The sequence below is a fragment of the Malurus melanocephalus genome, unplaced genomic scaffold, assembly GCF_030028575.1.
Source record: "Malurus melanocephalus ecotype Western Australia unplaced genomic scaffold, MMel_1.1 scaffold_322, whole genome shotgun sequence".
NCBI classification, from domain to species: Eukaryota; Metazoa; Chordata; class Aves; order Passeriformes; family Maluridae; genus Malurus; species Malurus melanocephalus.
In genome coordinates this window covers 403,765-416,284 of record NW_026623554.1, presented here as the reverse complement: position 1 = coordinate 416,284, position 12,520 = coordinate 403,765, and the positions used below count along the sequence as shown (strand labels likewise).

Here is a 12,520-nt window from a genome sequence, read left to right as displayed (position 1 = left end):
GCTACCACATGCTTGGCCAATAGCCCAGGGGTTAAATACCCAGGGATTGGCCACTGGGCTCTGTTCTGAGCACTTGTCTGAAGGTTCCCTGCACKGTTCAGATCCCACCTCCAAACCCCGTGGTGCAGAAAGGAAGGTGTCCAGCCCTGTCTGCCTTTCCTCACTGCCTTTCCACACAGCCATGGGTCATGGTGGGCACCAGGAAGGGCTGCCCAAGCCTGGACCCTTCCCAGGCACAGGCAGTGTCTGCCCTCACATCCACACCAAAACTGCATCGACACAGTGAGGAGGGCTTGAGTGAAACTGGCCATAGCCCCAGGGGGTCACAAATCATCTGTCCTGGGCTTCAGGTCAGCTGAGTCTGTTCAGGCTGCGGGCTGGGCAGCAGCAGGCTGTCTCCAAGGGCTGGGGAAGGGCCCAGGTGACTGTGCTGTGACTTCTAATTCTTGAGCAGAGTTCCTGGTTGGCTTTGAAGGAAGGAGGCTTCCTCTTATTGCKCCATACTCCTGAAGTATCACCAAAAAAAATGCATTCATCCATGTCTCCAGGAGGATTTCCAGCCCCCTCGTTCCTAAGTGGAGCTTAGAAACAACTTTTATGATAACGATGCAAATAAAAAGGTGTATTTTGCACCTTTTCCTAGCTCAGATGACAAGTTTTATACCTAAGTAAGAAACTTCCGTGGTGTTTCTTAGCACAATTAAAATCCAACCCCACCTTTCTCAGCAGGAAGGAAAAAAGGCACTACTCCAGATTTGGGAAGGGAGTCACCAGGTCAGAGTTAAGCTTCTAGGCAAAACCTCAGCTCTGAGTTTCCCAGTCCTCGAGTGTTTTCCTGTTCCAGTTTCCACATTTACAAGTGCACAGGGTTGGGGCATTCAAACCAGGATGCCTGTCAGCTCCTGGCCTCACCCCACAGGASCTCAGTACAGTCCCTTGCACAGCCTGGAGACCTCTGCACAGGGGACAAGGACTCTTCCAGCCACTCTTCATCTCAAGAATCCATCAGGGCTCTGCACAAGGACTTCAAACTGCAGCTAAATTAGCAGCAGGGATCTTCATGTGTGCCATGAAGGCATTTTACATAATCAGATAGTGACAGGAAAAGGGGGTATGGTTTTAAACTTAAAGAAGGGAGATTTAGATTAGCTATTAGGAATAAATTTTTTATTGTGAGCGTGGTGAGGCACTGGAACAGCTGTTTGCCCAGAGAAGCTGTGAATGCCCATCCCTGGMAGTGTTCAAGGCCCGGTTGGATGGGGCTCTGAGCAGCCTGGTCTTGTGGAAAGTGTCCCTGCCCMCGGGASGGGATTGGGACTGGGCGATGTTTAAGGTCCCTTCCAGCCCAGGCCGTTCTGTGATTTGATGGTACCATGACCCGGGGCAGACTCCAGGGATGGGGGAGGACGCATCTTTGGAGACTGGGGCTGCTGCGGGAGCGCGGCGCTTGCGGGTCCCCGTCCGGAGGTACCACACGCAGAATCAGAATCAGAATCAGAATCAGAATCAGAATCAAAATCAGAATCACAATCACAATCACACAATCAATCACGCTCACAATCACGCTCACAATCACACTCACACCCACCCACACCCCCACACCACACCCCCACCCACAGCAGGGGCTGGCTGCAGCCCGGCTCCTCCCCCGCTAAGAGGCTCAGCCCGGGCAGGCGCTGCCCTCGCTCGGTGCTGGAGGCTCCGCGCTGGGCACCGCTGCCCCGTCCCCGCCGCCGTCCCGGCCATGCCCCGCTAAGGTAAGGCGGAGCGGGGACAGGCGGCACCCGGGGAGCCGGGCGGGGGCTGGGGRTGCTCGGAGCGGGTGCGGTTCGGTGCSATSGGGGTGCTGRGGATGYGGTGGGGCGCGGTGAGGTGCGGGGMTGGGATGGATGGGGGTGCCCCCGCCGGGCTGCGGGCAGAGAGTCGCATCAAACCTGGGGAGAGGCTGSGCTCGATGGGAGGGGGGAGACGGCACGACCGCAGACCTGCAGGCAGTGCCCGGCAGCCCCGAGCCGGCTCGGCTCCTGCTGCATGGATTAGCGGCTCGGTAATTTCAGGCTGCTGCTTAATTTGGCTGGGGTCACCTAGCAGTGAGCTGGAGTGAAGGGTGGAGGGCATTGCCCTCCTGTGCTGTGTTGTCCAGCCCTTCGCCCCTTTTGAACACCCCGTTTGCATTCAGGGATACCTCTGGAAGTGCTGAAACGTGGGGAGAGGCTGTGGGGGATGTCCCTGCTGCATGGATCCATTGGCAGCGGCACAAGACCCCAGGTATCCTGCCAATCCACCTCACCCTCTCCCTGCTTTCACGCAGCTCCAAACACACCGTTTGGGAGGATAAAGCACAGCCTGCTCTCAGGCAGGTGCGTCTCTTCAGGGAACAGCAGGAGTTTTCCCTGGCTGCAGTGTGGCACAGCTTGTGCCCAGGCTGGTTTTGGGGATGCTCCCTGAGTTACACCGGTGCTGGTAAGCAGCACCCAGAACCTTCCAGGCTATTTAAATTATGAGGACCATCCMTGGGAAAGGACTGAGAATTGATACGGGATAGGCAATACCCACAAAGCAGTTCGTATTTTGCTGCCTGGTTTGGGAGTATGATTATTTGTACATGGGCTGTGCTGGACCAGCTGAGCACAGTACCAAGGAAATGTCCCAGGATATTTTACAATTACGTTATCCTAAGAAAAGTGGAACAGTGGAGCTGACATATCTCAGTGTTTCTGGGAAGAGTGGGGTATATGGTGGAGGATCATGTCCATCATGTCAGCGAGGGTCATGCAGGCAACATGGAGGGGGAGTTTGAAAGGCAGCACACCAGTGTGTCTAAGATTGCCTGCTTGMCCCTCGCTGTTGAACCTCCCCTGCAGAAGGAGCTGGCAGAAGCTAGCGATGATTTTCTCACAGCCCTCGGCTGTGTCGTGTTGGTGTGAATGCTTCTCTCCATTGTTCTGAGCAAAAGGATGTCCAAGAGCCAGGGTTAACCTGTTTGTTACACAAAGATAGCAAGGACGTGGCTGTTGCAAGCTGACTCCCACCCATCCTCCACTGWAGGATTTAGGATGCTATGAGGCTTACTCTTCCCATGAGGGGGGAATGCAAGATCCCAGCACTGGTGGTGTGAAGGTATGGAATGGTTTTGCAGYTTGGGGCTGAGCTTTGCCAAAGCTTCAGTCAAAACCTGTGAAGTCTCCCCCTGCCCTGTGCCCAAACTGTCCCAGGGACAGCCATAGAGGGACAAAGGTAGAAAATATCAAGACACCACTTCCCTCTTGTTCTTTGGTAGTCCAAATTATTTTCACCTGTGGCTTTGCAATCTCTGAGCCCTGACAATTCCCAAATATGTGTGTCTAAATTGTGTTTAACTTCGTGGTGATAGCCTGGTGACAAACTGCCCTTCTCTCCCTGACCTCTTCRAAAGCTTTGAACTTCTGTAAAATTAAGATGTAGGGCCAAAGTCTCTTCTTGGGATTTTTGGGTGAGTACAGTATGAAGTTACRATATCTCCCCACAGACTCTGGCATTTATGAGATCCGAATCCTGTCCAGGGATGACCCTTTTTTCAAGGCAATATTATTTCTAACTCATTTCCCCTCCTCAGAGCAGCCAATACATCTTGCTAGCCATGAAGTTTCCCCGGGCTGAGGGCTGCTGTACAGCGCTTCTGTCTTAGGCTTGCTAACTTGTGACTTCGCAATCCTTGGGTTGCCATGGAAAGGATTACGCTGTGATTAATGAAGGCATTGTCAGCTAATAGTTTTTTTCAAAGCCTTTCCTGAAGCTGCAGAGAACATTTTCCAAGCCTGGCAAAAAGGGGCCGACARGAGAGGTGGCTGCAGACACTCAGTCCTGGGCACATTTTTGGTTAYCAACATCAAGAACGTGCTGTCGGTAGCTGACCCCAATCACTGTCACATTGGCTCTGCCAGTCCCTTTTATGAGCAGAGGAAAAACAGGGGGGGTTTGTTATTCTCTTGGAGCAGAGCCAGTGTTTTTTTGCTCCCAAAGCAGAGTGGGACAAGTGTCAGTGTACCAAGGGTCTGGCAGGATGTGGATTCAGCGTGTAAGGGAGTGCACTTCACATTTGCACTGTGAAACCGTCCTGTCTGCTAGGCAACATCCAAGGAAAACTGATCTGGGATGAACCTGTGTGTTTGTGACTTTCTGGTCCCCCAGACAAGTGCTAGCTAGAGGCAGAAATCTTATTGGGACAGCACTGCCCTGGCTGTGTCCATGTTTGGCATTGTATCCAACCCCAGGCAGACCCTCCCAAACCCTGCCAAGCTTGGAGCTGTGCACAGAGTCCCTCTGGACTGTGGGAACACAATGGTTGGAAAAGCCCTCTAAGATCAARAAGTCCAACCCTCAACCCAGCACTGCCAAGTCCACCATTAAACCTTGTCCCCAAGTGCCACATCTGCATGTCTTTTAAATATCTCTAGGGATGATGACTCCACTGTTTCCCAGGGCAGCCTGTTCCATTGCTGGACCACCCTTTCTGTAAAAAAGTTGTCCAGATATCCAATATAAAGCTCTCCTAGTGAGGACAYGAGTAGAGAGCAGAGTGCAGTTGTGCCTGACTATACAAAGGGAGTGCAAAATGTGGAAATCCAGTGAAAAACGACATTTGAAGTAGATCAAGTACCAAATGAAACCAGGAAAGTTARAAATCTTTTTATTTCTAACAAAACATTTCACAGACACAGGAATGTCTGTGGGCCCCCTCATTTCTTAGCATTGTTGGATGAGTCCCCCCCCACCCCGGTCTGCCCAGCCTGAGCAGCTARGTAGCAACTTCAACCTCAGCCCAGCTAGGATCTAAAAACTGAGTGCTTGGTCCCACTGTCAGCCTCAGAGCAGTCACAGAAAATCACTGAGCTCTTCTTGGACTGCAAATGGCTTTCCCAGGATGTTGGTATGGTCAGTTGCTGCCATCCCCTTTCCTGAATTTAACCTGGTGCTCAAAGTCCCATCCACCCTGGCCTCGATCACTTAGATTTAGTCTTGTAGGTTTGCAGGTTTGCACCTTCAGTTTGCAGGTTGCACCTTCAGTTTGCAGGTGAAACACCTTCCATCTGCCCAAAACACCAGGGCAGGGGGAAAAGGTGCTCTGGACTGTGCTAGATTGGGACCAGGACCCAATATTGGGACCAGGACCCAAATTTTGGGACCAAGCCCGTCTGTGTTCCTCCTCATATCTGCCACTGTCCAGAGAGCACATTCCACTCCTCTGCTGATYTATCTGATTTCAAGAAATCTAAAACAAAAATGGTTCCACTGGGGAGAATTCTGAGGAAGAAAAAATGGTCAGAGGTCTGGAACACTGTCCACAGGATAAATATCTCAATGCTTAGACAAAAGTTCCAARCTGGGAAGAGGTGGGAAGAAAGAAYGCTATASATCCTGGAAGATCATGTTTGCATGGTGAATGCAAAAGGAGGATTCTCCTTAATTKTCCTTTGAAATAGAAAAAATAGGGAGCATCAAATAAAGCTTGTRGAGACCAGGCTCAAAGATAAAGAGACTTTGCACAACCTGTCATCTGAGGTGCTCTTCATGGCAAAACCCTGTGGATCCTGAAAGTATTGGGTTAAAAAAGCGCTCAGACAAGTCTCATTTACAAAAAGCCTCTCAAAAACTATAAAACTATATTTATTGGAGAAAAAAAAAAACCTACCCTTTTCGGGTCTGGAAATTCTTGAGCTGCCAATTCTTATTTCATGGGGAAATATTGCAGAGTAGTGCCATTATATCTGCTTTTGTCCTGCTCCTTAGCCATCCTCTGTCAGAGAGAAACAGCAAATGGGGAGCCCACAAGCTGGATCCAGTGTGGGCTATTATCAAAAATCACTCGAAGTTGTTCATGCCCTGAGATTCTACTTGAAACAATTCTTCTGAGATAGTGGTCTCACTGCACTTCCTAGATGTCTGGGAGAAGATAAAGCATCAGCTCATCATTTTGGTAAAAGTGCTATGTGTTGCATGGGTCGAGGGAAATAAAACAACACCCGTTCTCTTCTTTTTTCATTGAAAATATTTCTATTCCATCAGATACAGAGAGGAGCTTAATGGGATTTCTCGCAGTTTCCGTGTCAGATTTCCTGAAAGCCATTAGGGAATTGCCACAAAGATATTGATCAGCTGGATCTCTGCTAGAAAAGCTGGGGTTTGTGTGTGGATTCCTGTGATTTCCAGAGCTCACCCGTGCTTTTGTTGGGGTGAGGCTTGCTTTGTAAGTCAGTTTTCCATGTGTCTGGTGTGTGTTGGTGCACAGGAGTTTGAATTCATGCCAACAGTAGAGGCTGGGAGAAGAAAATGCTTTGCCTCATGGTGGCATCGAGTTCCCAGCCTAGGGAAAGCTCCCACCAAGCTCAGAGGGCTGAAAAAACTTCACAATGACAGTGGGGCTGGAAGGGATGGGGCACCCACAAACCACAGCATCTCTCATCACCAGAGCTGGGTCCCTTCCCTGGCCGAGGCTGGGGGACAGACACACCTCCTGCACTGGGGCAGAGGAGCCCAGCACGTGTGTGAGGGTGGAAAGAGCCCTGCAAGCCCAGCCAGAGCACATCAGAGTGCTGCCTCCCACGTCTGAGCCTGGGGTGTTTTCCAGCATCAGTGGAGGTTGCTGTTACGTCGTGATGCCCCAGCTATTTCTGTCYTGCCTCCTCTCATCCCTCAGCTTTGCTGGATCAGCGCCATCAAGGCCAGCAGATTTACCCTGGGCTGAGATGAACTCCAGAAACCACTCACACACACACTGGGTTTGACCCTCCTACAGCCCACAGAAGGTTTTAGAGTGGTGAAGYAAAGAAGTCATCATTTCATCTGTAATTTCTGTGTAAGAGCCTTCCTCAAGTCAAGTCTACTGAAAGTCCCCATTAGTTTTCCATGGTGTTGGTKATACAACTCCCAAACACCCCMRKYCMRGSWKGKKGKWMYWMYKSMWYCCYKRWTCMAAARAAAARGGATGGAYRAAACTYTCCACCGGTCCCCCAGGATTTCCTTTCATTTCTGCAGGCTTTGAGAGCTCCCAGCTGTCTCAGAGTACTTGGGGTGCCCAGACACAGTCCCCCCCAAGGATCAGGATCCACAGCAAGCATGATTGGACTTTTTATGTAATTCAGTAAAGAAGTGCACAGGGACTCGTAAACAATTAATGAGCAGCTCATCCCAATCTGCTGCCATGCCAGGGAGGTCTCTCAGAGCAGGTATTCTGCAAGGACACCACCCCTCCCATGGGAGATATTGATCTTCTCCAGCACAGAACAGGGATTCTTTGCCTGCTGGTGCCACCAGTGCTTGTGGGTGATGGAGCAGGTCCTTACCACAGAATCATAGATTCATGGAATCATCAAGGCTGGAAAAAGACCTCTAAGAGATCTTGGCCAAATGATGAAGTAAATCAGGTCTGCAGTTGATTTAGGTTAATTGTATCAATACAGGTTAGGGTGGTGAGGGTGAAAGCTGTTAGGGCAACTTCATTGCTCTTAGAAAAAAGCCTCCATATTTCCCCCAATGCCTTGTTATATCTGTTTTTCTCTCAGGGCATGCTGCTCTTCAGAATAGCAAACAGGGTCATCCTGTCACCCAGCCCTGAGCTCAGTAGTCAGGGGAGATATTTAGTAAAAAGGGCTGGAACAAAAGTCAAGCTTTTCAGGAGCAGCTGTGATGTTGATCCCAGCCAGGGGAGTGAGACTTGTCTCCAGAAAACATGGATTTCTCAAGGGTAGCTAAGAGCAAATGACAAATATCAACAGCCACCCCTTCCTTTGTGTGAGTGTCTCAAAGTACTGCAAAGAAGGGGAGGAACAGAGCACCTTTTTAAAGATGGAATAAATCAAGGACCTGATYAGAGCTGGCTTTCTCATCTGGGCTGATTTCCATAGGGAACAAGGYTTGTGTGGCCACTCCGCCTGTCCCTTTGGATGTGTCACCTAATTGCAGTAGTTTGATGTCAAGTTCGCTTCAAGTTTRAGCTGTAACAAGGAAACAGAGTTCCTCGACACTTCCTGAAAAGACACAAGTGAGTATGGGAGAAATCTGATGCTCTGCAGCATGATGCCAGCTCCTGTTGGACTTCTCAGGTGGGCTGGGAAAGCTGTTCCGGATGCCCCAGATGCAGGGAAGTCTCCTTAGGAGGGGCTATGCCCTACTGACCATCTAGAAAAATGATCATTTGGAATTTTGTCATTGTAAGTGAGGCTTTTTTTTTTTTTTTAGTGCTGCTCCTCACAGAAGAAATTCTATTTCTGGCTCTGCTAATTACCAGCTGGGAACTTGGCATGGAGCAAAGCCACTTTACTTCCTGGAGACTCCACTTCTTTTGTCCATCCAGGATGCAATGACTTTTACTTAATGCCTKTGCAACACCTAGCATATCATAAAATCATGGAATGGTTTGGGTTGAAATGGACCTTRAGGATTATCTCATTCCAACCCACCTGCCATGGGGACAGGATATGGACACCTTCCACTAAACAAGGTTGTTCAAAGCCCCATCCCTGGCCTCGAACGCTTCCAGGGATGGGGCAGCCACAGCTTCTCTGGGCAACCTGTGCTTGTGCTTCACCACCCTCACAGTAAAATGTTTCCTCCTAATATCTAATTTAAATTTACCTTTTCATGTGCCCTTTACTCTGACTGCTTTGACCTATGAGTGACTTCAGCTCAGCCAGTTGTTGCCCTTTAGAGCTCAGAGCATCCTGTGCACTGAATGACACGCAGTGAGGGGAGCAGTAGATCAGCAGCAAACAGCCCCTGTGACTCAGAATACAAAATTAATACAGCTTTTTGCATGTGCAGCCCATGAGTCAGGGAGTGTCTGTCCCCTTCTCATCCAGACTATTACAGGGCTGATGTCTCCCAGCATTGCCTGATTTTTCCCTGAGGGATGTGATGGTGATTGCACCAAAGGCACCCTGAAAGGGAGCAAAGTCCCCACTTAATTTTACAGTCCCTGCTCAAGGGAAACAASCTCTGGAGTCAACAGGAGTTTCAGCAGATAAAACAGGGATGATATTTTATGATTTGAACCCCCTTWATCMTARCAGTCCTTGCATTTGGAGGCTGACYCYGGYCTCCTGAAAGGCCACTCCTAATTTCTCCAGGATCACGWGAGATTAGAGGATAGTGTTAGGGCAGGCAGAAGGAGGATTTCAYTAAAAATCCCAGCAAAGGGGTTCCTGCTGAGACRAAAACCCTCASAGGATTACARCARCTTGCAGAAGTCCYRTTCTCAGTACCAAAAGGAGAGATCYAAGGCCAGACYATTAGGGACCAACAAGAGTAGAAGTGAGACAGCTGCTTATTAGGCAAATTTARGGATGGAGAAGAGCAGAGGAGCTGCCTTTAATAAAGGCATTTTGATCTGGAGTCACAGGCACAGACTTGGGTGTCTTGGTTCYCCTTCATGACCTTGGGGAAAGTGACATCCTCCCTCCATGCCTCAGTTTCCCTCTGTGTGAAATGAGGATGGCATTAGCCRCTTCTCCATAAACAGGCTAGGATTCATGAAGGAATAAAACAGGATAATAYCTCTCTGGAATTGCTACTAAAACAGTGGCTGCAGTAAAGGCTCCCTTTAGCAAACACTTCTATAGGCAAAAAGCAGAAGTGGGTTAGTAATTAATTTACTGGGCTGAGATTAGTCCAGATTTTAYCTCTGCTATTTACAGTCTGGGTGATAGAAGCTCATCTAGAGCCTGTTGCAAAATGAAGCACCTTCCCTTAGATTTCTGGTTCCCAAACCTTTGCAGCAGGCTGCCCAGAGAAGCTGTTCCTGCCCCATCCCTGCTGGATGGCTCTTGGTCTAGTGGAAATGCTCCCTGCCTATGGCAGAGGGGTTGGAACGAGATAATCTTAAAGGTCGCTCAGAACCCAAATCTTTTTAGGATTCTGTGACCTTCATGGAGTTGTTCTCAGGTAAGAGAGTCTTTGTGGGTACCTGAGCTAACCCAAAGGGTTACACCTGCAAAAAAGCCTAGGGCTAATGTGGTTCCACTGCAGGGCTGGCAGAGCCTGGGCAGCTCAGAAGGTTGCAGCCTCCTCAACCTGGCCCAAAATAGGATTTACCACACATGAATCTCCTCCCAAATCCATAGATTCAGTGTAAAACACATCAGGTTGAAGTCAACCACCACGTGTGTGTGAATCCCTTGCTTTGTAAAAGGCAGGGATTCACCAGCCCATGATGGAGCAGGTCCATGGTGACCCCACTGGCACTTGCTGGTGTGCTCAGCCCAGGCATGGTAGGGTTCTCTGGGCATGGGTAGGCAGGATCTGAGCTCTGTGCAGACATCCCAGTTTGCTCAGGGCCAGCAAGAAAGCTTCCAGTGCAGCCCAGCAGCTTGCTGCTCCATGGAGGAGAGCTTGGGAGCGTGTTCATGTCTCAAATCACCCTCAGATTCAAACAAAGGCTTTACCCCTGATTTGTTCTTGTCGTGTGCCAGGCCCTGTGTGTAGGGGCAAGACTTGGGAGTTCATCTGCAGTTGAAGAGGAGATGAAAACATTTGCAAACGCCGTTTGGCCAACCTGCAAATGCAGCATTTTCCCTGGATCAGCTCAGCCTGCCGGGTCTGGATTACACTGAAATTACAGCTGACCTCCTTGCAAGAGGATACTTTATTTGATTAATTATTGCTGAAAAATACTCCATCGCCGGYAGAGGCTGATGCACAAAAGGAAATTGCCCTCCTCGGGAGGCTGTGCTGAGAGCTCTGCAGAGAGTTGGCATCAGATGCCACCATGGCCCTTTGTTCTGCCCRGGCTACGTGAAAGCACAGCGAGGGAGAAAAGGTCAGGCCTTTTGTTCAGCTTCTCTACCTGCTGGACTTTTCRAGGAGATTGAATGCAGAGCCAACCTATTGAACTTCCTGCTGAAGGCTTAAAAAATTGATGCCTGTTTCCTGACCACTCTCAGATGAACAGAGGCTGCTGGATATCGATTCTCTGATGTTCCAGAGGGGGGAGTTTTCTGTGATTTCTTGCTTTAATGTAGCATTTTGGCTGGGACTCATTCAGTTGAGGTGTCTCTTTCCATGGCACTGCTATCRAACCCCTCCAAAGAGAGGTTTGGGSATCAAACCTCAGATTCAGCTGAGTGGTCCTTTGACATGTTCACAGCTGCTCAGGGATGAGAGAAAGGAGKGGCACAGAAGTTAAACCAGTCACCTCAGGCTTCTTCTGTAGTCTGTGGGCAGAAATAATCCTGACTGATGGAGTGAGTTGGGCCTTGGAAGCACTGGTGTGTCCCCATAGCCATGGAGGTGATCAGAATGGTTCAGGTTGGAAAAGACCTCTAAGATCATGGATTGCAACCATTAATCCAGCACTGCCATGTTCACCACTGAGCCATGTCCCTAAATACCCCATCCACATGCCTTGTGAACACTTCTAGGGATGGTAACTCCATCACTGCCTTGGGTAGCCTGTTCCAATGCTTGAAAACCCTTTCAGTGAAAAATTTTTCAAATATCTAACCCAAACCTCCCCGGCACAACTTGAGACCATTTCTTCTTGTCCTGCTACTTGTTACAAGGAAGAACAGACTGACGCCCATGGACCCCCCCTGGCTACAACTTCCTTTTAGGGAGTTGTAGAGAGAGATSAGGTCACACCTGAGCCTCCTTTTCTCCAGGCTAAACACCCCCAGCTCCCTTGGCTGCTCCTTATCAGGCTCGTGCTCCAAGCCCTTCACCCTTCCCATCTTTGTTGGTTTGATCAAGCCCAATGTCTGCACATAAAGAGCTCAATCCCACTTGGGGTGTCAGGTGGGACTTGGAGAATGAAAACATAGATTGAGAACTACAAAGTCACCTAAATGACAGCACTGTCATGGGAGAGGGAACAATGAGTGCTGATTTGAGACATAAACCCACAACAGAGAGATAAACTAATGGACTCTGTTCTAGGATTTGCATGCTTCTGTCTTATTCCAGGCTCATGTGGATAAACACCAGTGATAGGTATTTGCTCCCAGCTCTCCTCTGATCTGTGACATGGCCAGGAGGAGGCAAGGAAATGCTCAGGTATTGTTTTGCACCGTTCCTAGGTAGTGAGTGCATCATAAAGCAGGCTCTTGCCTTTGTGGGTGCTTTTGCTTCTGTCTTGAGCGCTGCTTAAAATCAGATCCTGAGGCCCGTGGTGTTTTGGGTTATTTTTTTGGGTTAGCTAGTTAATCACCTTTTGAGACATGGTGTCAACTCAGAGTGTTGCACTATTGCAGAAACAGGACAGAATCACAGAATCAATTAGACTGGAAAAGATTTCTGTTTTGACCAAGTCCAATCTATGACTGAACAACACCCTGTCAGCTAAGCTATGGCACTGAGCACCACATCCAGTCTTTCCTTAAACACCGCCAGGAATGGTGACTGTACCACCTCTTTGGGCAGCTCATTCCAATGTCTAATCACCCTTTCTGTGAAGAAGTTCTTCCTGATATCCAACCTGAACTTTCCCAGGCTCCCCTTGTCCTGTCACTGGTTGCCTGGGAGGAGAAATGGACGCCCACCCGGCCCCACC

At 49.4% G+C, this 12,520-nt stretch overlaps 1 protein-coding gene across 2 annotated transcripts in view; it reads left to right on the top strand.

Annotated features, from left to right (window-relative positions):
- The first annotated feature begins 1,665 nt into the window (after positions 1-1,665).
- MYO7A (myosin VIIA) overlaps positions 1,666-12,520 on the top strand; it is a 96,494-nt gene continuing 85,639 nt past the window's right edge. For both annotated transcript variants that reach the window (XM_057377724.1, XM_057377723.1), the window contains exon 1: positions 1,666-1,757. The gene's annotated coding sequence lies outside the window, so the exon portion shown is untranslated. The remainder of the gene's footprint in view (positions 1,758-12,520) is intronic.